This window comes from Serinus canaria (assembly GCF_022539315.1).
Source record: "Serinus canaria isolate serCan28SL12 chromosome 7 unlocalized genomic scaffold, serCan2020 HiC_scaffold_29, whole genome shotgun sequence".
Classification (NCBI taxonomy): Eukaryota; Metazoa; Chordata; class Aves; order Passeriformes; family Fringillidae; genus Serinus; species Serinus canaria.
In genome coordinates, this window is record NW_026108147.1 from 896,788 (window position 1) to 918,638 (window position 21,851).

General features: G+C 43.0%; 1 protein-coding gene across 11 annotated transcripts in view; it reads left to right on the forward strand.

The window, feature by feature from the left end:
• Positions 1–21,851, forward strand: part of MAP2 (microtubule associated protein 2) — a 127,022-nt gene that overhangs the window by 16,933 nt on the left and 88,238 nt on the right. For all 11 annotated transcript variants that reach the window (XM_050987579.1, XM_050987578.1, XM_050987574.1 and 8 more), the window contains one exon: positions 5,949–6,007. The gene's annotated coding sequence lies outside the window, so the exon portion shown is untranslated. Of the gene's footprint in view, positions 1–5,948; positions 6,008–21,851 lie in introns of those variants that run through there.

Sequence of the window (21,851 nt, forward strand, 5' to 3'; positions counted from 1 at the left end):
AATAGACTGAGTGCTGGTCAGCCCTTGCAGCTCAGACAGTGCCTCTTTTGTCATGTGCAGCACAAAATGTTACACAGATTCTTAATGCACTCGACCTCAGTCACATCAGATGATGTATCACAGACCAAAAAAGGCTGTTAAAGGAACCTTTTAACATTGCTGAGTCCAATGGCTCATTTCAGGAAACGCTGGAAAAAGGGGTGTTTGTGCAGTCTTTGTGGCAGCCTTCTGCACACATATTACAAAGCAGTCTTTAATTATGGGATCACATTATTACTTGTTTCTGCAGCACTCCTGCCTCATTAAGCACACGTTCCTCCATTTGGGAACAGCTCCTCAGTCCTTTTGATTTTCTCCTGTATTTTCAGAACACATCTTAAGTCTTTCTGTTTTCTGCAAACTGTGAAAATACTGACTTTTCTGTATCAGTCCTTCTTTTATTTTCTTGTGTTTAGGAATTCATATTTCTGAGCCCTGCAGTGGATGGGTGGGCACTTCCACTGTCGAGGTGGAAAAAATAATTTGAAGTCTGAGTAACTTCACATGTAGGTAACCAGTGGAAGCTGCTTGGGGTCACTGTGGAGCCGTCAGCACTGTGCTCTGGCTCTGTGTGAGTAATTTGGGCATGGAGAAGGGGGTTGGTTACCAGAACCTGGCCAGAGGCTGGGAATGAAACAGTTGGTTAAACTGTGCATCAGAAAACTGGAGTTTAAACTGCTCAGAAAAGTGAATTCTTTAACTTTTTCTTTTCTGGTATGGCAGAGTCTTTTTACTTTATTCAAGATTCATATATCAACCTATTTGAGTATTAAAAGCCTTGACTTGATTTGTTATCTAATTAAAAGAAGATTCCCCAAAGTAATCCTTCATGTGACTGTGTATGACATGTGGAAACTCCAGAACTCTCATTGATTTCTGATATGAATCCTTTAAATTAAACTTGATTTTTGGAAGTGAGTGTCACTCTTCTCTGTATTATTGAAGCTTTGCATTTAATTCTTTGACTTGCTGTTTGTTGAAAGGAAGCTGCCTATGGAGGTATTGAAAGATTGAAAAGTCTAGGAGCAGCACCAGTTAAGGTTTAATACTTAAAAAAACAAGGTTGTGTAGTTGCTATGAGCCTGTTTAATGAGATCTCTTAGCATCATCTGAGACTGTGATGGATGTCATCTCACTTGAGGTCTGTAAATGCTCCCAAAGATTTTATAGGGAACATCCAATAAATAACTTAATTTCTCTGTGCCTCAGTAACCCGTCTGGACTGGGGTAATGAAAACTTTGCTGTATGGTGCTGGAATTGGGAAGGTGAAGATTATAGGCTTGGAAGTGTTTGGACTTCAAAATAGGAGGAGCCTGTGAAGGAGAAGGGAGACTGTTCATGTAGTACTTCCTCTTGCAAGTTGTGATTGGCAGGGCTGAGTGTGGTGATGTGGTTGGAAAGTGGAGGTCAGTGGTGAAGCTCCAAGTGACTTTGTGGGCTCAGAACCACGTTTCTTGTATGTAAACAATCTCATATATTCTGGGGGTTTTAGAACTGATTAAACTTTCCATTCCACTAGAAGAGGCAAGAGAGGCTATCAAAAAGTACCATTGCAGATGAGGAATGGTCTTAGGTCAGTTATAGATAAAGTGAGCATTGAAATTTGTCTTTTTCAGGAAATGGAAGGTTATTCTGTTCTTTCTTCACACAGACTGCAGTGAGCAGGCTGTTGAACCAGTAGGCTTCAAATGTGAACCCCAGTCCAAAATGCCATTTAGCTGAGTGTACCTTCAGGGCCAGGGCCTTCAGAGTGCAGCCACAGACAGCTCCTGCAGCTCAGCTTCATCACCTGCAGGCAGGTGAGCAGCCAGAATCTTGGGCTGTCCATTGTCCTCAGTGAGCAGAGCAAAGCACCGTGAATGTACAAGGCTGGAAGGAACTGTAAGAGCTCCAATGCAGATCTTGGTGCTGGCAGCAGGTTCCCATCACAGGATATCTCCATCCTGTTTACCTGGCTCTTTTTGACTGTCCAGTGAAGGCAACTGACAGCTTCAGAGGGTTCCTAATTTAGTTGGATTAGCCTAAATCGCCTTTGCAAGTCTTTCAGACATGTTGAACAACTGCTAGCTTTATACTTTGTAGGATTATCTCCTGGGCTAAGGCATGTCTGTGTGTCAGACAACACTTAGCAGTATGAGGTTGATGGCTCTGACAGAAGAGCTCTGGAGAACCTGTTAGGAACCACCTCTCAGTGGAAGCTGAATATTCAATTGTTCACCTTGCTATTACTGTGGGGTGTGACTTGCCTCCACCTCAGAGCCAGCACAGCAGAGAGGAATGTGGGCTTGCACTGGCTGAGCAGTGTTGTGTACCTGGGCTCAGCCTGTTGGGTCTCAAATGAGATGGTTGGTGAAGCTGCATGTGGAAACATTTCCTTTTTGCTGCCTGTGCAGCAGCACTGCTGCAGCACTTTGGATCAGTGAGCTCCATGGCATTGATTTTGGGTGATTTTGAATGTGGTGAAATCCTCATAAAACTCAGCTAAGTGCTTTTTTTCTGGCTGCTCACACAAAGAATTGCAAGGAAGTGAGCCTCAGGCTCATTAGCCCTAACCCCCTGAGCACACATTCACCACCTGCCCTCCCAAGAATATAGGATATATGTGCTGCCCTTTTCCAGTAAATATACTCTATTGTGACAGAAAGCTAGGTCAGACCAGTTTGCTTTGGTTGGTTCTTTACAGAAGTAGATTTGCTGATGTGGGCCATTTGTCTTTCAGATATTTATAACTAATTCAGTTTGTTTTGGGAGCCTGAGTTAGGCTGACAGGTCTCCAATTCCCTGTGTGGTTATCATCCTCTTTCCTTTTTATGGTGGTTGGTGGTTCTGTGCTTGCTTTTAGGCAGTGCTTTATGTCTTCCCTCATTTCCTGTGAGTTCATGGTGTCAGTGGTTTCATCTGTTAGTGTGTGGTTACTTTCAGTCTGTTGGTTGGGGTTTTTTAATAATAAAAAACTTCTAGTAAGATTTCATCTGCTTCAGTTGACTTTCCTGCATGAATCCCTTCTTTAAACATATTTCTGTGGTCAGCACTATAATCAGTTGATGTCCCACCTTTGTTTTACCATAAATAAGTTTTCTCTGCATTTTTATTCCAGCTCTAGCAATTTTCTAAAGCCTTACTGACCTATGTGGAGTTGCTTAAAATCTGTGGTTTTTTCTTTGAGATTCACTGCCCTTAATCTGCTCTCCTTGTTCCTTCCTTATATTTGAATAGTTGATGCTATCATTTTGTCATCACCATTACCCAATCCATCTTCCACCTTCAGATTTCCAAACAGTTTCTCCCTTTTAGCCAAACCAGCTCCATCTCCTGTCTCAAGGGAGTTGGAAGATGTATCCGGTTATGCCAATTATTTTTTTGGATAAGCTCAGCTATCATTATAGTGCCCAACTCTTGGGGCAGGTGTGTACTGAAAGGTGGAAGACACTGGACAGCTTTAATTTCCTGTGGGATCTTAATGGAAAGCATTTATTGAAAGACTTTGGTAACCAGAGCTGTCAGTGTGACTCCTTGCAGGAACTTCCCATAAAAGCTGACAACATTAGCAAAGGCCACTGTAGTGACAGGAAAGGGGTAGATAATTTTGTTCAGTGTAGACTTTAAAGACAGCTCCTGATTTTATCATCCAGCAAGTATTCAGAAGTCAAAATGCCCACATTTCGCAGTGCTAATCTTGTTTTCTCTGAGTCAAGCAGTTGGCATGGTATTTTATTAGCAGTCTTTTCCAGAATATGTCCCCTGTTCACCACTGGCTGCATGAGTCAGGGCTGTGATTTGGAAAATCTTGATGGTTTTAAAGTGGATTTAACTGAGTGTAACTGTATCAGGAGTGTAAATAGGTGACTGATTGGTGTTTTCATGGCCATTTTAACACCAAGTCTGTTTCCCCTTTATTGTGACCACAGATAGTAGGATGAGTCTGGAGTCTCTAAGGAGTGAATAATTGTGGACCAAACTGTAAAAAACTGGAAATTCTGCTTGCTGGATTTGCTGGGGTTGTGTGCTTGTCCATCATTTGCTCATCAGAAGCTTGAGAAAAGGGATCCTGCTGGTACCATTCCTCCTTGTCTCTTGGTTTGGATATGAAATGGGGAGCTCCTCAGAGATTGGAGGGTGCTGAATGGGGTTTTGCTCAAGAGAAGAATATTATGTATGAATTGTTACATGGTTGTGTTTTGCTGACCATCACTAACAGTGTCTGGATGAGTAGCATTTTCCTAAAGAATGCTCAGTCTTTGGTGCATGGCTCTGCACCTGGGGATGGTACCTTAGACAATTGTCATTCAGTGAGTCTAACCAGCTTATGGCTGATTTTCTTCTCAGACATACAGAATTAACCAAAGATAATCAGATCCCTGCCTGGCCAGTGTATTGTAAGAACCGAGTTTTCATTTGCTGGCATTGAGAGCAAAGAAATAGTTGAGCTTGACTTCCCTTCTTCTCTTCTCCTGGTTACACCTCCATCTTCATCCTCAGTTACGACAGCAGTGTGCTGTAGACCCAAGTCTTTTTGTGCTTTTGGGAAGTCCCCCCATGCTTAAAAGAAGGAGGGAGGGATGGGGTCTTTGCTTTCTGCTCATGATTCAGCTGCTGCTTCCTGTTAACTTTGGCAAGACATTGAATCTGTCCTTCTCTACCTTTCTGTGAAAGTAAATATTTTTCTTCTCCAGCTTTGGTAGAGTCAGAGATGAGACTCCCACTGCTTTCAATGACAAGCCCTGTGTTTTTGGGTACAGGGGAGCATAGCAAAGTTTGCTAGAAGTACAAGGTGCTTTTATTCCTGCTGACATTTATCTTCTCCCTGTGTTTCTCCTGTGAAGCAATGAGTATCTTAAATAGCTTTGTCCAGCTGTGAGTTTTGTGACCCACATGTTGGCAGAAGTTAGTTCTGCAGGTAGAGCTCATGCTGATTGAAGATGATAACCTGGAAAATGATCCATTGGTTGGTTGTTGACATGAAGCTGGGTAGGGAACTTTGTGCTTCTTCCTTCTCGGGCAATTCAATGCAATTTGTAAATGCCAAGAAATTTGCAGTTTATAGGTGCTTCTCCCTTGCCTAGCCATTCTCAGGATTTTCAAAGCAGTAATTAGTCCTTGTTTATGCCATTGTGATGATATTATATCCATTGTTAGATGTTTAGCAACTCAAGCACGAGGCAGTTAAGGAGATGCCCAGGCTCCTGCAGTAGGGCAGCTCTAGCACCAGAGAATTCTCTGTGACTGCTCAGCAGCACTTCCCTGCTGCAGATTTTCTGTGTTCCATAACACCACGTTACCTGATACTGAATTAATAGGTCCCATGAGTCTGGTCTGCAGCTTGTAAGCACACATTTGTTACTGTGCAGTGTAACTGTGGGATTCCTGTCAACAAGGAAGCTTTTGGCAAGTTAGGGTGTGATATCTGCATTGTTTGCTTGCTGACTCCTTGTACTTAGGGCTGTTGCTGTTAGCATCTATTCTAATTTTTGGCAAATCATCCCCAATGAATCTAGGTACATGAAAGGTGTTCTGCCTTCAGAGCATCTTCTTTCTGTAAAGAAGGAAGAGATTTAATTGTTTCTGTCAAGCTCTGATCCTAACAGACACCATAGTGTAGCCTGTGCTTCAGAGGAATCAGCTTTTCCATGGCTATTCACTTTATACAAAAACAGGCACTCTGGAGGACTGGGCTCTTTGCTGAGGCATGGTCTGATGCAAATCAAGAGATGTGAGCTATAATGGCAAGAGAGGTTCTAGCCACTGAAAAGGAGCATTTGGTGTAACTTTGTGCATGTTTCTAAAAGCAGAGAAGGAAGGCGTTTTCTTATTAACATGTTGCAATTCCTGAGTCTTTAATTCATATAATAAAAATGAAGCTTTTCCCTTTAACAGCTGCCACTAACTGAGAGCTTTTGTTTTGTTTCAGATTGTGGAAACCTGAAATAAAATATCCTGTGACTGACAAGGTGACAACAACACCGCAAGGTGAGTTTTCTGTTTTTGTTGGTCTCATATCAGTCATTCCAGGACTCTGGAAATGCTGCATCTTGACTTTACTGGGAAGGATTGCCTAATGAATCTCTGGGGCTTGTTCAAACAAACCTAAATAGTTTGACAGGACTCCTCCTATGCCTGCATGTACATGAATTATGTATTGTAATGGTGTTTTAAACAAAGAAAATATGTGCATTTTCTGTGCTGTGTGGTGAAGGTGCTTATGGCACAGAGGTGGAAACAAGTGAAAATAAAAACATTGAGATTTTTGCCAATTTTTTCATGTAGACATCTTTTCTGTGGGAAATGTCCTCTTGTCCTTGTGAGTTGAGCTGCTGCTGCTGAGCACAAGCACTGGAAGTTGAATCTGTGACGTGGCATTTTTTTCTTTTCACACTTCAAATTTAGAGTTCACACTTAGCAAAAAAACTTCCCTACAACATGTGCTGATCACTTGTGTGTTAGTCACCACATGCTCACCTTGTCTGAGGATTCATTGCTCTGTTTTGTTGAAATGTTTTATTGAGGTTGTTTATAGGATATGCACATTTGCAGCACAGCCCAGATGCAGAGAGATGCTGATCCTAGGATTTCCCACTTGTACCCCTGGAATTATCTGTTCAGAGGGGAGTTGGTGTAATGGGTTCAGACAGCTTTGAGTTATTTGAATGACTCAAGTGAAAAACAGCTGGTAAATACCATTTTCACTTTATCCATTGGATATTGGAAGAAGAATTACTTGGTCATTCTTCTTTCAAGAGAAGTTTAGTTTTCAAGCACCAGGTTTATTTGGTGACACTTCACAGTCATGAAGAAGTTGGATTTTGTTCTTGGGTTTGGTTTTTACCTTTTCTGACAGAGCTAGCTGAACATTTGCCTTTGTGTTGTTTTTTAAATATGCAAGAACTGGCATCACCACTTACACTGTGGAGTCTTTAATCCTTCTGTCTTTAAATTGCTGCTGTTCTGGGCTGTTTCTCTTGTACAAGTGATCTGCTGTAGCCCAGCAAATAAAAAATTTTAATAAGGCACCTGATCTCTTGGAGAAATCTAAGTTTCATCCTAGCAGGGTATACGGGTTCTCTAGTTCCCAGTGTAAGATTATGCACCTCAAGTTGTTTTGCAGAGCTGCCCATCTGTACACACCATTACCATTCTCACCTGCTAGGAACAGAAAGTGTAAAGGGATTCAGCAGTTCAAGTTGCTCCCACAGCAGAGGTTCCTGAGGAAAGCAAAGTCACCTGTGGCACAGAGGAGTGGGAACAGTGCACATGGTCAAAGAGTAGGATGTTATCCTTGGGCCCTACTTCTTTGTGGCAGGTTTTCTGCATGTTATTCTCCTTGTGCTAAAATTAAAAAAAAAAAAAAAAAGAATAGAGAACATCAGACCTACCTGTTGAAGGCATTGATATTACAACATCCTTTGGAGAGAATCTCTGAGAGAGACTCACGTGAGGCAGAAGCTATTTAGACTAAGCCTTCACTATTTACATTGGAGTTGTAAACCACTTGATCCTGCCCCAAGAATACCTGCCAGCATTCCATTTGATTGGAAGTGCTCCTTGTCTTGTTGTTGCAAGTTCTCCTCTTGTATACAGCCTTTGAAAGGTGGGCTGTAGAATTCACTTCGTTTGTCTGAGCAATGTATCAATACAGGAGTTACTGACTTTAAAACTTTCTTGTGAAACCCAACTGGTTTTGCTTGGAACTGATTTTCCTTTTTGCTATTTTTGTACAGTGTGTGTGTGTTTGTGCGTGTGTGTACATATGTATATATATGTGTGTATATATATGTGTGTATCTATCTATATATATATATATATATATATATATATATATGTAAAAATACAGGGACACAGGAGCATTCTTGGAGATCCAGTCCTGAAGTACAAAGTGTCTCCATTAGGAGACTCTGTTAGTTTTTTCAGCTTGCATCTCAGGAAATGAGGAACATTAGGATATTAATGTTATTAATTAATGCTGGCAATAAGTAGGCAAGTCTGTGACCCAGCTGGGATCAGATTCCAAGCTCCTGAGCCTCATGCAGTGCTTTTTTGTTTCTTCCACCAAGTGGCTTTTCCTGCTGTACATCTTAATTAGCAGCTTAGCCTGGTGTAACAACTGAGAATGGCTTCATAGTGCAAACAATAACAGTATGGGCAGATATGTGTATGAAATTGTATTTTGTTTCTAATTAGAGCAGGGGTGCGTGCCTCTGAGACACTTCACAATGTGCTCAGAAGGAGAACATGTGGACTCCAACCCATCAAGTAGGGAACTACTGCTTTGGGTGAAAAGCTGATGCAAAGCTCCTTTCAAAAGCAGAAAACCATAATGGAAGTGATGCCACAAAGGCTCACCCAAATGGGTGGTTTTATCTGCACAGTTTCTGGCCTTTAGGCAGCTGTCCTTCCAGTTTAATAATACTGAGTCACACCCTTTGTTTCTACCCTTCAAGTCACCAGTGTGTCTCTTGTCCTCTTCTCATGCAAAGCAAGAAAGGGTTGGAGACACTTTGCAGAGACGGGGGAAGTTTCAGCAGTGAGGAGACCACTCCAGCTGGTGCTCAGTCTCAGAGCAGGAACTCAGTGATGAGGCCTGTGTGAGGAGCTGAGTTTCTCAGCAGCAATGTCAGTCACATCCCTGCTTTCCCAGTGTGTGGGGGGCACTTGGCAAAGGGGTGGCTTTGCTGGCTGTTTATTTGCTGGAGACTTTTCTGCTAAAGCAGAAGAGCTCAACCTCACATTTCTAAAAATCACAATCCTATGTCCTTTTTATTTCATTATCTGCTACGTGTCCTAGACTTTCTCTTGTATCATTTTCTATTTTTTTTCTATTTTCTTTCATTTTCTTTATCTCCTGATCCCTTTAATGGAAGGGGTATGTGTAGTAGTGTAAGTTTTAACAGTACTTCAGGGAACAAGTTGGTTTGCATTTGTATGGGAGACTTATATGCCTTTTTTGTGGTGTTCTTGTAGTAAGACAGCAAGTATGGTTTAAGAGATAGGACATGAAACACCCATGTTTTGCTCAGCCTTTAATGACACACAGTGTTTTATACAAGCTATGAAACTTGATACTGCCTCTTTCATTTAGAAGGCTGTGGGTGCTTTCTTTCTTTGATGTAATTCAGTTGACAGCAGTGGGGTTGTTCCTGATTTACACTTAGAGAAATGAATAGGCACTCAAGAGCAGCACAAGTTCACACCCAGTTGTGTGTTGACTCATTTGCTCATTGTCTTCTTTGTAGCAGAAAATGCTTTTAGGGTACCCCTGAGGAATGTATCCAAGTAGAGCTGAGTTTGAGATGAGGTATGACTTTAGCTGAGGGCTGTGCAAAGCCAGGGATTATCATATGATTTCTAATGAAGGTGAAAATTGATGTTTTCATGTGGGAAAGGACTGACCACTCACTGACCTGACCAATTAACATGCAGGACTGTGGGTTTTTTAATTGCATTTCTAATTAAACTGAACCAAAGGGTTGTTTTAGCTGTCTTCTGAACAAAGAGTTGCTGCTATGAACACGTGCAACCTTGCTTATGCACAGCAGTTGAACAAGGGAAATCTCCAGAGGCCCCTGCCAACCTCAACTAGTTGATGGCTCTGTTCTGGCAATGCAGAAGGACTTATGCTTTTATTGGAGTAGCTTTTTGCTCAGTTTTCTGACCGTGTGTTTCATTTGGGACATTTCCAGTCTGTAAAGTTACCTCATCTCAAATTCCTTCTTGCCTTCTCCTTCCCTCTGCTGGGCCCTGATCTCAGATGTTGGTGTTTCATCACTGTGGTCTAGGAAACTGTTGCCTTTTAGTGGTAGCTCTTGCACCTGTCTTAGCTCTGATTTTGCCATGTGAAATAAGATGCATGGTCTGGCTCCTCAGGCCTCACTGTGGCACGCCAGAGCTTGGCTTTACACCTGGATCAAAGCATCAGAAGTATGCTTAGGTGGAGCCATCTTCTCCAGTGTCCTGGTGGGCTGTCAGTAGCTTGCTTTACCTTTCCCATGTCAAAGCTGTCTAGATCCCACTAATGTTCTGGGCCTGTGGCTAAGATGCTGAACATTACTAATCCCTCTGTCCAGAGAGCTTGGGCTGAAGCATCCTCTCATCCTCTGCCAGGGACTTACAGTATGGATGAGGGGTAAATCCAGTCTTGACAGCAGGCTCTTAAATGATGGTGTAGCTGTGTGCTCAGTGTCTTCTGTTCTCTGGGACTCCCTGAAGACAGCTTGGTCCTGCCTCTGTGTCTTTCTGGCTCGGTTTTCTCTTCAGCCAGTGCTCTGTTGTGTCCTAGTTAGCTTTTTCTTCTGTGTACACAAAAACTGCGTGGCTCTGAATGAGAAACATCTTGCTCTCCTGTGTACAGCATTTCTGAGTTAATAAACAGAGATGTTGCCATTGCTCATCTAGGGGAAGAAGTAGCACTAAAACTGGTGAAGTGAGTTATTGTTTAGGGCTCTAATTAAACTTCCAGACTTTGGCAATTAAAGGTCAATATACCAGAGGTTTGTGACTGGGAATTCAGAGCCTTTTTTTTTTTCTCCTCTTAATTAAGGACTATTTTGTTTTATGATTAGATGAATGGGACCAGAAGTAACTAAATCAGCCAGCAAAACTGCCATTGACTGGTGGGTTTGTTGTGAAAACTGTCAAATAGTTGACACACAGCTCAGATTGCATACAGTGCTCAGTGCCAAAGTAAATCCTATAGTCTATTACCCCTGGGACCTGTAGAGGGTAAAATACAGAGCCTTGCTGGTCGGAACACCTGTAGTAGCTCCACATATGTGTGGAGGAGGCTTCTAAATAAATGCCAAATGTCAGGTTGGCTGAAAGGGAATGTAAGGGAGAGGGGTAAGTATCTTATAACTTCAGATGTGTTGCCATGGTGACATGAGCCAATAAACTAGAGCAAACCCAGGAGTGATCTATAATTGAGAAGTATAGGAGAGGCAGAGTGCCATTGCTGTTTGCAGAGATTCAGGTGCCTGGTGCTGAACCTAATGCTACATTTGTTGTGCTCAGTCCTGCCCTCATTCTGAAGAGAACTTACAGTTTACTTGCTGCTGGTTTTCAAAGGCTCCCTGTCCCTTGAAACACATGCATTTGTTTCATTTAACAGCTGATCCCTATCAGGGGTTTTTATGGGAGATACATGCTGCATCTGGTAAGCATACTGTAAAAGCAAAGCAGATTTTGGTCTGTAACTTCTGGAGCTGCTGGTGCTGTACTTCAGTTGCACTTTGGAAGTCCTGTAAAGACCCAACAGGAAAGCCTGGAGTCAGCGGTGCCACCAAGCGCATGATTTAGTCTAAGTGCTTAAGTGCTCTAAGTGAGGGTGGATAGCCCAAGTGCTTAGAGTTCTACAGATGCTTAAATGCTTTGTAAACTCGGTGTTTAAGGGCTTTATCCCAAAGGATGCTGCAGAAACTTGCACTGAACTAAGTGAGGATGAAGGAGTCCTCATGAAATGCCAGCAGCTATAAGAATCGTGTGAAAGAAAGCAAGCAAGCAAGCATGTTATTGCTATTGTGTTTTTGCATGCTTTACCATGGAAAAAATAATCACCAAAATTACTTCTGGGTTTGGTTTTAGTTTTGGGGTTTTTGGGGGGGCTCAGGGGGTTCATGGCAAAAGGGAGATGGATAGTATGATAAGTATTTGGATAATTTAATCAGCATTAAAACATATTTTCATTATAAAAGCAGTATAGGTGGGAAATGGAACAGAATTCTACAGCCAATCCATCCTTTTGAGGTCACGAATAGCCCTTTTAATTTACATTAGGTGTTATAAAAAATGTTAAAATAGGAAGCAAGTATTTTCATTCAAAATCGTGTCTATGATCTGTCCTTTACAACAATTTTCAAGCTGCTCTTAAACAGAGGTACTTGCCTTCATCATTACTTACAAATGTTAATGGAGTTGTGCACTTTGTTTTACTTGTGATTTAAACATGAGGAATACTTTACAACAAACAAAACATTCCTGGTATAAAATGTTGACTGTCCACCACATCTAGGGTTTTACTCTCTAGTCCAAGTTGTTTAAAATAATAAAACAATCTGCTGCTTTCACAAGAAGTTGCAGTATTTAAAGTAGAAGTCTCTGTCTAGAGAAACTGTGCATTTACACCATGTAAATGAAGGTCTTTGTTTGTTGTTTTGCTCCCTCTTTGATATTTAATGATGACTGAGATAGCAGACTCGTTGGGACAGAGATCTACCACTGTCTTTCGGTAATACTTGCAATTTCAGATATTTTTTTTGCCACAAAAGTTCCCACCAAATGAAAATAAGTGCTTATAGCTTCAGGCAAAGCAGCATTTTTACCCCACTACAAAAGAGTCCTGGAGTTGCTAGAAAATCTGTTTGTGATATGTTTTTGCTACTCATTTTCCACAAAAATCAATTCTGTATAACACCTATGTATCTACAGAAATATTCTTGCTGTGTGTTTGTGCAGTGCCTGGTACAAGGCAGACCCATTCTCAGCAGTTAGCTAAACACTGTTGAGATCAAAATAAGCAGTAATGAGCTTTGTTTGAGGTTTTTTAAATAGGTGTAACCTTTCACAAAGCAATGTTGGGGAGAAGCCTGGTCCTGGCAAGAATGGGAGAAGTTGTAATTGCACAGGGATTATAAAGAACATATGAACATAAAATTCTAAGATGCAATCACTTCTGCAGAACAACTGAGCACCAATATGAGCTTGTTTGTGGTTGTATAGCTGGGTTTTTAGTACTGCTGGTGAGACATGAAAGCTGTGCCAAGCCTTGATGTGTAGAAGGCAAATCGAGTCATTCCTCACTGAGCAGATCATAACTCCACACTCCCTGCAGGAATGTTTTTCACATTGGTCTGACTGGTTCAATGTGAGACATTTCAGGAAAGAAAAATTCTCTGAATGAACAAAATGTTTCAGCTTCATTGCAGTTTCTCTTTGATTTGGGGGGCAGGAGTAGCAAAACCCAAATAAATAAATGAGGAAAAGAGCTGAAGGTTTGTGGATGTTTTTATTCTTGCACTTTCTTCTCATGTTTTTCCCATTCAGATTCTGTATCTCCCTTGAACTCAAGTATTTACCCCGGTGTTTTCAAGGCTCAAAGTTATATGCAAGTGGAAGAAGAGGGCCCTGCATTTTCTTCCCCTCCTGCCCACCCCTGTGTACTCTGCTCAATTATTTTCTGTGTTCGTACAGATAAAAAAGATAATTATTTTCCTCCTAACCTTACTGGAAACCAGCCCTCATTAAACTCCTCAGTGGGGAAAGGGTTGGATAGGATGCCAGTGTGTTAAAGGGCTTCTCTGTCTGTCTGGGAAGTGCCTTATGTAAGGAGCTATCACACGGGGACAGACGGCGCCTTGGAACGTGGCCCCGGCTGGGATCCCTCATGGAGACCGTGCAGCCACTCTGGTGGCCCTGGGAAAACAAAGTGCTGGTTCTTCCCCACCATCCGAAGTGCATCTGTGCTCTCCCAGCTTGGAGCTACGTGTTGGTGTGGCCTTTCTGCTGCCTGCTGGGGTGACATTGGCTCAGAGCTGCCTCCAGCCCTTTTCCTGCAGACAGGCAGTGCAAGGGAGACAAGACTTTATCTAACAGCATCCCACTCCTTGAAGAAATGGCATCTACAGAGTTTTTCTGATGTTCTCCTAGCTGCTTTTTCCCACCAAACAACCCGGCTAATGCCTAGAAGATGTTCATGGGATTGCTTCTGGATTAAAACTTCCTGCAGTGTGCATAAAGTGGTGCACATCTTGCAAAGTGGAAGGTTACCATCCAGCAGACGTGCTCTGTGCTGCCCCTGGAAGCAGGATGTCAGCTCAGAGGGAATGTAGCAGGACAAAAAGATGGTGTAACAAATTGAAAATCACAGCAATGGAGGGGAGAAGCAGCTGTGTTGGGAGCTGCCAAAGTTGCAAATAAAATGATTTGGCTGGGTGAAGGAAGGTGGTTAGCCAGAAGTTAGAGCTTGTTCCCCAGTCCCTTGGCTGTAATTCAGAGATGCAGTGCATAGAGTGGTGCTGCTGCTGCTTTTGATTCATTGTCCTTACTGATAGAAAGTTCCTTCAATGCTATTTAGATTTTTAATGCTTTAATGACCTGTTTTTCATGTCCACTGCATGTGTTCTCTGTTGTGCATAGTAATCTTGTGAATATTTGAATATGATACTTTAATCTCTGCTGTTATCTGAACTTATGTTAATTTAGTCTTTCTGCATAGGTCTTGCTCTATTAAAGCAGAGCTATTTTTATTGCTGCAGCAAACTGGACAGCCAAAGGGAATGAACTCTGGATAATCCTCCCAGAGAAATGGCTCTTGGTCTGTGGTGGTCATGGAAGGGCTGCACTGGCCTTGGCAGCTGTGCTGAGCAGAGCTGCAGCTGTGGGATGCAGGTGAGGAGGGGATGCTGCTGAAGCACCAGTGAAATCAGGATGTGTCTGGTAATGTTCTGAAATCCCATCCTCAGTTGTGCTCGGTTCAGTGGTTCAGCAATTGATTGAAAATCTGAGGGGTTTTTCTGCCCTGTCAGCTTTATTCTTGGCCACATCAAGTACTCTGAGCAAGCTGCCTTAGAGAATTCAGCCTTTGGGTGCTTCTAATTCAGAAAACAGACTTTCTGGATTGTGAATAACATGTTTGTGTCCTTGTATTTCCCCGTGGTTCTGTCAAACTGAAGTTTTTATTTTTCAGCTTAGAGAGACAGTGAGAGGTGGTAGAGTTGAAGAAGGGAAGAGCTGCATTCAGTTCAGGAAGAAATGTGGAGCTTTGCACCGTGCCAATGTGCTGTGAGCAGTGATGATCCTGCTGCCTGTCCTGCAGCCCGATGCAGGCTTTGGTGGGCATGGAAGTCAAGGAGCCCTTGTTCACCATTGAGAGGCTTGTCTTTCTCTACAAGGAGTACAGCCCTTCTGCAGTAGAGCAAACCTGCCTGGACTTGGCCATTAGGGGTTTTGCACCAGGCTGCAATCCTTTTGAAATTTATGGGGTTTTTTATATAGGCATGCCTTACTCTGCAAGAGAGGTACAGGATTGTGATTTAACAATGTAGCACTACTCAAGCAAACAAACTACTTTGTACTCCATAGTAGTTTACTTTTTGTAGGTGAATTTCACACAGAGTTCTCTTGGTCCCATTGAAAGCTCTGGGGAGACAGCAGAGGGAATCACAGGGTCACCTCACTATGCTTCTTATGGTGGTGACTTTTATGAGTTGAAGGCTGCTGGTGCATGTGTGTATGGCTGTGGCTGCATCATGTGAGCTTGTGACAGTCTGGGCTTTGAGAGCAAACCTCAAAACCTTCTGTGAGTGAAAGGAAGTGTGTGTGTCCTGGGTGAGCAAGCTGTGGGGGCTGCTGCATGCTGGTGCAGCTGTCACACCTGAGTGTCAAGTGAAAAAGGCTGCTGCAACAAAGTGATTCACATTTATTTAGCAAGTGCTCCTGAGTAATTTGGTGGGCTGACACCAGATTGAGACAATACACGTTGAAGGGTTACTGGTATCATCAATCAACTTGTGCTTGGCTGCTGCTCTGTTGTGGCTTCTCTTGCCCTATTTCTTCTTGAAGAACTGCACAGCTGTAGTCATTTTAAGTTTTATCTTTATCCTAACCACAGGAGATAAATGAGATATTGTTGTTATTATGACACGTCAGACTCCCTTTGTCCCTTCACTGGCTTCTCATTTGGTTTAAAAATGGCTGTAAATCCATCAGTTCCTGCTTCCACACACAGCATACACCTGTGTTTTCTGTCATCCATGGCTATAAGAAAATAGGTAGGTGAGGCCAGGATATGAAAGAGCAATTTATAAATGGCTGGTTATCAGAGCTGTGTTTCTGTCATGAATTTGTGGTGGTCTAAAAGTGAATGACTAATTTTGTTTGGTCCATGAAACATTCGAATAGAGCCAATTTGGACATGTGGCCTTGTGAAGCACGTAATGCCATCTCTGAAGAAACACTGGTTTCTTAAACATATGTGCATAACATGTGCTTCTGGAGAGAAGGAATAAAGGCAGGCAGAGTCACATGTCAGTGTTCTGAGGGTCCCTTTAGGTAAAGTTTATTTAGCTTTCTAGGAAGCTGCAGTATTTAATCTGACCTGAAGCAGCAAACAGATGGAGGGATGTATTCTGTCAGAGAAGAGAGCTGTATTTTTGGCTTTCACTTCAAGCAAGAGATTTGTAGGTGGCTTGCTTAGTGTTCTATGAATTTGATGCTCTATATATTTCTAAACTGTGCCTATCTTTTGTAAGCAACATAATTTTACAACCTCCTTATGCTTAAGCTACTTCTTTGCCCAGGAGTTAAAAACAGGCTCCTTCCAAATTTGATTCCCTGTTAGACCATACGTTCTGCTGCTGCAGGGAGCAAGTCTTTCATGTCAGTCAGTCAACCCTTGGCTTGACTGGGAGTTACTTCTATCCTCCAGTGGAACCATGTATTTCACTTTACAGATGAGCCAGTGTATTCTGGTTTTGTGTTTATGTATCTGAAAGGCTGGATTCTTTTAGGGTTCATTTCTTTATAAGGCTTTTAACTGAACAGAGGCTCTCTCCTGTTAAATTGAACTCAACTTCCACAAGTGCATGTGTGTGCAAAGTTCCCCCTCCCCCTGAGACCATGCCCAGTTGAGAGGAGGAGAAAAGTGAACATTCTTGGCAATGTTTGTTCTCCTCATATAGTAGCCCCTTATAAAATAGAAACAAAATTAAAATGGTTGCAATGCTGCTTACGTGAGTAACAGTCTAGGTTGGGGCTGAAAATAGTTGGTTCTCCCTTTTTTTTCAGGGTAAGCTATTCAGCATTCCAAACTGACTTGTGCTGGGAGCAGACATCACCAGCAAGGTATTTCCTGTCTCCTTTTGCCAAATGCTAATAATAATAATAACAACAACAATAAAGACTTAAAAAAATATACTCAAATCAGAACTATGCCACACGTGACTTCATTTGGCAGCACAGGGCTTGCTCTACATAACTTCTGGCTTTATTTTTTTACTTACATCCCTGCCAAGAGCTTCTGAATTAATTTGCCCTCTTCCCACTCCCTGTCTTCCCCCTGCTGAAGGAAGGCACAGTGGATCAGACTCTGAGCCAGAGGAACATATGGGACGGGGGAGCTCCACCTGACCAGTTCAAGGGCTCTGCTGTCATGTGAGGGCAGTGCCTTGGTCACCAAAGCTGAGCTGTCTCTTCCCCTGAGCTCCATCTCAGGCATGCTGCCTCTCCCCAGCACCTACTGCTTCTTGAAGGTTTAATTTCTTACTGGCTTTTTCTGGTGCTTGTGTCTCAGCCTGGGCTTCTTTCCCAGTTGAGTTTGGCCACACCGACCATAAGAAATAGGTACCCACTTCTTCCCGAGCTTCTCTGAAGAAGGAATTGATTTTCTGTGCAGCACAGGATCTCTATTCCTTTACATGGGTGCCTAATCCATGACAGATCGTAGCTGTGCTCTAAAATGTTTCACATCCCTTGATCTATGGTTACATCACGAAAAATGAAATAAAATCTCTGGTACTGAGTGATGAGGAGAAAAGAGAGTTTGCCTGTAAAGAGTAGAAACCTGATATACAAGAAAGCACAGCCTTGCCAACAAATTTTACTGTCACAGGGAAAACCATGAGAACATTTCTGAAGTTTCAGTCCTGCAGAGAGTAGCCAGGAAGAAATGAGTGGGAATTTCTTTTTCATTGAGGGCAAAAGAAGTATGTGAAAGTATTTTAAGTGTGAGACTCTGAGCTGCCTCCGTGTGTGAAATGGTGGTACCCTGAAGAGGCTGGCTTAGATTTGTGGCACATTAAAATGAGGTAACAGTTTCATGGTAGTTGATAGTAGTTTATGACACATCAGTTCCACTTTCTGCTTTGTTAAACATTTTTAAAGCTGCTTCAGTGCACCCTGCCTCCATTCCTTAACTACTGGGAACTCTGTGAATCCCTGGCTTGTTTGTCTCCAGCCACAGCTGGAAATGCTGGATAGGTCCCAGCATTCCTTTTTGCCTAGGCAGCACCCGTGTTTTCTGAAGTAAAATCCAATATACAAATATGAATGTAATTTCTGGAATCAGTTAGAAACTCTGCATCCACATGATCCTCTTTGTATGTGTGAATTGGTGATTTTTTTTCCCTTGTTCAATTCATTATAGAAGAAAAACTTTCCAGTGGATCCCAGTTCTGATGTGCCTGTACAGGTTAAAAGGAAAGAAGTAGTAACTGTCCCAAATCACTTTATTTTGGTACATGTTCCCTCTAGTCCTTTATGATCTCTCCTGAAGGTTTTTCTCTGATATTGGTTTTGGATTGAGCTGCATTGCTGATCATGCATTTGGCTATAAAGATGAGGTTTGGTTGATTTTCAAGGGTAGGAGGAAATGGTGTTCTTGATAACCATTGCAATTTCAGGTAGTGTATGCTGACACTGATGTCTGAGCTGCTCAGAGCAATAATAACTGGTTGACCTGACCTGCCTTGGCTTTAAAGTGCCTAGTAAAACTTGCTGTGGCCTTGTAAAGAGAGTCTTCATTTTTGTGTCTGTTTGCTGATGGATCTCTAATGTACATCTCCCTAGCTTTGCATCAGGATTAATAATCAACAGGCAGACAAACCTGGTTGCTCCAATTATTTCTCCTGCTAAGACTTTGACCTTGTGTTTTCAGCTCCTAAGAGTGGGTGAAAAAGCTGTATACCTTCCCAGTTTGTACCAGAGGACAATAAAACCCCATGTAGACCCTTCTCTGTCCATTTCCTGGGGCAGCACATGATTTGTGTGTCTCCATGACATTTCATGAAAGCTCAGGGCAACAGCCCTACATGACTGATTAATAAATACCTTGGTAGCTTTGACAGGGAAAACTGGGCATCTCATGGCTACTTCAGAAAGGCAGCAGCAGGCTGGAAAAACAGCATTGTGCTAACTCTCTCCTGACCTGCTATTCCTGCAAAGTACCCTCCAAAGAACTCTCATGGAAACTGAGTTTTATTTCACAACACCGAGGAAAAATATGGAAGAGTTTGGAGTGCTGGAAGTGGGGCTTGCCAGAAGCAGTAACAGACCAAACTTGTAAGGCAAACAATGCTGCACCAGGGACTGCCAATATCCCCCCATAATCTGTATTAAAAATAGATTTTGCAGGCTCCAGTTTTAGCATGATCCATTCATATGGCATTCCCATATGTTAGGGTGAGAGGAAGGTGGAAATAGTGGGAGTCAGGGAAAAAGACACTGAGTGATCCTTATGCCATTTCAGTTCAGTTAATTGCATGTGTTTCAAATGTTGTAACGTGAGCAGATGGGGTGTTTCACAGTTCTGTGCTCTGTGTCTGGATATATATATACACACATATATATGAAGTTCTCCAGCACTTGATTCCTGTGCTGAGGCTTTACCAACAACAATGGGTGAGAGGATGGCATCAGTGCTGGGATGGGATGAGAGATCCAATATTGGTATCCCCAAACCCATTTGAGATGTGCATGTGTTCAGGGAGCAGTCCCAGAGCTTGTGGCTGTGTTGCATTTGGTGACAACCTCAAAGGTTGTCTTGTGTCTTCTTGTTTGAAGCCACACAGCTCTGAAATCAGTAAACAAATTTTTTTAGGAATCTGGGCCTCAAATGTACTTAGAACTTTAATATCAGGGTAGTTTTAATCTGGGAATAAGTTCTGGAAGGAGGAGTGTTGTCCCTGGAAGCCATGGCTGTGTATCCTGCAAAGGTGCAGGAATGTGGGGTCCCTCCTCTTGCTAAGGTTGCTGGAGCAGCCCGAGGGCTGCACGCCAGTCAGCACCATCCAGCTTGGGCAGCACTCTGGTTTCATGGGTGTTCTTCTGCCCATGCTGAAATCCCACTTCACTCCTGGCTCTGCAGCCTCCTTGCTCCCTTCTGCTCAGCCTGGGATGGGTCACCAAGTCACCTGGCTGCTTTCCTCAGCTCTTTTCTGGTCTCATTCCCTCACTTCTGTCCCTCTTGCCTGCCCTGCAGCCTGGCCCCTTCCACACAGGTTGTTTTGGGGAAGGAGCAGCCTCCTGTCCCCACAGAGCAGCCTGCCTTTCCTGTGCTCCTCAGCAGGAGGGTGGCACACAGCCTCTGTTCCTCCTTGCTGCTGCAGCCCTCCAAGGATGGAGTAAAGCAGATGGCACCAGCATGGATGAACAGCCAGCAGCTGAGTGAGCCTGTTTGTCAGCTTGGCCTTTGCTCTGCCTGTGTATCCCATGTTTGCCAAAGCTGGGCTTTTCAGTGGGAGCCTCTGCTCCTGCTGGGATCTCCTTGGGAAGATGAGGGGCTCCTCCCTCTCTCCCCAAACTCTGGTCCCTAAGGTCAGCCTTGGCTCAGATTGGCTCTTCCCTGAGAGCAGCCAGGCTTGCAGCAGGACCTGTGTCTATGGCTGGGCTTCACTTCCTGTAATGCAGTTTCTCTGAATCTTCAGGTAAGACAAATCTTCCATTTAAAATCCATCTTTATTTTTTAATTTTCTTATCTTAGCAGATTCTTTGGGGTAGTCTTTCGCTTTTAAGAGCTTGAAGACACCTGGCTGAACCCAGAGGTTTTCCTCTCTTTCACTTAGAGAGACTGGTAGAGACATTCTTGGTTGATCTCAGCATGAGCTATAAGGGATTTGGACCCAGCTTCTCTTTGCTTGTAGGGATTTTGTTTGATTGAGGATTTTTGTGTGTGTTAGTTCTAGGACCAGTCCAAACAGCACTTGCTCTCAATTTTCAAGCTGCATCCTCTTTGCATTCTTTGCTGCTCCCCCTCCACATGGACTGGGAGGTGTGAGGAAGGATCTTGTGGCAGCCAAACCTCTGTGCTGTTCTCAGAGATTCCTGTGTCGTGCAGTACCAGCTCAGCAGGTCCCCTCTGAGACCTCACCTGCAGCTGGCAGCTGTTGTCTGTCTGTATTTACACATGTGACAGTGAGTTGGAACAGGTGAATGCAGGACCTCAAACTCTGATTTGGAGCTGAGTCTCAAGCTGCTGCTGTGTGGACAAAAAGGAAACAATACAGTGTAAGAGTGGCCAGGGCAGAGATGCAGGAGCTGGGCTGAGCTCTTGCCTCTGGTTCCAGTGAGCTACTTGGTGCCTTACAGCCCCTTTCCTCCTCCCACCCATTATTTTGTCTCATGCATTAATTTCTTAGCAGGTGCCCTCACACTGGGAGAGCTTTCAGTACTGAAGAGTCTTTGTGGGCTTCAGAAGGAAAATAAGAATAATTGACTGGGCAGTATAGGCAAGGATCAGCTGTCACTACCCTTGGTATACCCAGGGGAAATAAGGGGATTCAGTCCAGTGCCATTCAAGAATAAAAGATTAGTTCAGGATGAGAGAATCTTTTGGTCTTTTAAAGGGGCAAAACCTTGAGCCACAGAAATTAAATAGCAACGTGTAGAGTGGTTGTTGAATAAAAATAAAATGAAAGCACAAAAAAAAAAGCCTTAAGCTCTTTAGTTTATCTTACTCTCCAAGTTCTCTATCAGATGGCAAGCTTCTGGATATTAGGGGCATGCAGTCAGGAGGTTTTTTTTATCTTGAGCTGATACCTGCCTTTGCACCCTGCCTTCCATTCATCTGCTGATCACATGTTGCAAGGGAAAAAAGCATTTTCTGGTCACAGTAGTTTATTTTTCAAGTTACTGAAGAGTAAAATCATTTCTACCAAGGCATTACAAAATAAAATAGTTTCCAGTTATTTCTGTCTTGGCTTCTTGCTAGTTGCTGCTCATTGAGTTAGCTGTGGTGAGTGATGATGTTACAGTGTGAATCTGAAAAGCCCTTTGTGGTTTGCACTGTCACAAACCCCACGCTGGGACTTGGGAAGGATTGCAAGGATAGCTT